Genomic DNA, 1877 nt, shown 5'->3' with positions numbered 1-1877 from the left:
CGCCCGCCCCCGCTGCCCCCCCCCCCTGCCCCCCGCTGGGGGGGCGCTCGTGCCAGCCGTTGGGCAGCGCGCTTACCGGGCCGCGGTGGGCGCTGACGTCACCCCCCCAGGGGCTCCACGTGCGCTCGCGGCAGCCGTTAGGCGGTTACACGGGCGGCGGTTGGTAGGTGGCGTCACAACCCCCGCCCCGCTCCTCCCCTGTGGGGCCGTGACCTCCCTGCCAGCTGTGGGCTGGGGGTGCCCCCCTGGCATGGGGAGCTTGCCCCCCCCCTCACACCTTGTGAGCTGGGGACTCTGCCCTGGTGGGGAGTGCCAGAGGTGTGACTCCAGACCAGGGTGCACCCAACTCCAACGATTAAAAAAAAAAATTAAAATTCTGATTTTTTTTATCAGATTTTTTTTTTTTTGTAACTTTTTTGTTAACGTGCTTTAAAAAAAAAAGCATATATAAAGATAGGTTTAATTTAACATATGTTAAAGCTTGAAGATATCATCATGGGATAGGGTTGCCAACCCTCCCGGGCTGCCAAGTATGTTCCCAGCCATCTATCTCCCGGTGACTATTAAAAGCAACCTGGGAGATTGATATTGTCAATGGGTCAAGCGGTACAACTAATGACTACGTTTTGTTGGGGGTAAAAAAATCTCCTGGAATAGCTTCAGTCAGAGTTGGCAACCCTGTCATGGAATTGGGATGATAACTTCTAATTGTCTGCTGGTTGAGACCATGTATTTAGGTAACCTTTTTAGAAAAGTTTTACAAATAGTCCCTGGCCTATTGTAACCTATGTCAGGGGCTCAATCTTATGGGGTTCCCAGAGGCTCCTGTATGGATGAGCAAAGATTAAAGAAGCCCTACACTTCTGTGAGTCTGCGTAAAACCGCTCTACCTAATAGGACTTAATGGGTGCTCAGTCTAGAGGATCCCATGAAGCATCTCTGTGATGCTTAGTTTCAGTTCTCAGGCTGTAGATCAGTCTCTCCAGAGAGAATATCCTTGTTTACAGCGGTATATGGAGATGAGAGAACAGACCTGACTACCACCTGTCAGCCCTCTTGTCTCTCTGCAAGTTTGTGTACACAGTCAGGCCTTTACTTCTCTCTAAAAGTGCAAAGTTTCAAGAAGTTAAATGAATAAAGGATATTGAACAAGAAGAATGCACTTTTTGTAGAAAACAGTGATTAAATTGAGGCTTTCTGACTGGTGATTTAAATCATGATTTCAACCACTTAAATCAATTTGATTCAAATCAAATCCACCCTGCTCCAGACTGGCAAAGTGAGGGTGGCAGGAGCTGCTGGGGTGGGCATGGCTATCATTAGGGATCCTGGTTTTCTCTGATTAAAAAAACTCCCAATGTTCAGATGATAAAAAGTAACTCAAAATTGACATTGGATCCTGGTACAAAAAGGTTGAGAACCACTGGAGTAGAGGACCTCTGGAGATCCTTTCCAGCCCGGCTTCCCTGTGCCTGTGTGGCAGCTTGGTGGAGAGTTGTCCTGTAGGGGAAGATGCTTCTTGGTGTTAGCTGATTCCTCAGGGGGATGGAAGTGGCTGCGATCTTTAAAGCAAGTAGCAAGTTGGAAAAACTTGCAAAAAGAAGTTGTCTTTCACCCTGCCTGTAATACAAGGATGGGACTCATCATCCCCAGATGTGATGGAAGCTGGCAGCGTAGCCAGATCGGACAGCCAGCAGCAAAGCTAGAAGGGGATTGGAGAAATCCTTGGAGGAAAGGGTAGCTATTGAGCATGGGAGTGAGGGATACAGCTTCTGAATCATAACTTCCCAGACCTTAACTGCTGGAGGCTGCATGTGACAGAGAAACAGATTTGGGCGGGGCAGAAAACCCTGGTCATACCCAGTTCACTTCTCTTT

This window comes from Alligator sinensis, unplaced genomic scaffold (genome assembly GCF_000455745.1).
Source record: "Alligator sinensis unplaced genomic scaffold, ASM45574v1 scaffold144_2, whole genome shotgun sequence".
NCBI lineage: Eukaryota > Metazoa > Chordata > Crocodylia > Alligatoridae > Alligator > Alligator sinensis.
This window is presented reverse-complemented; position numbering follows the sequence as displayed.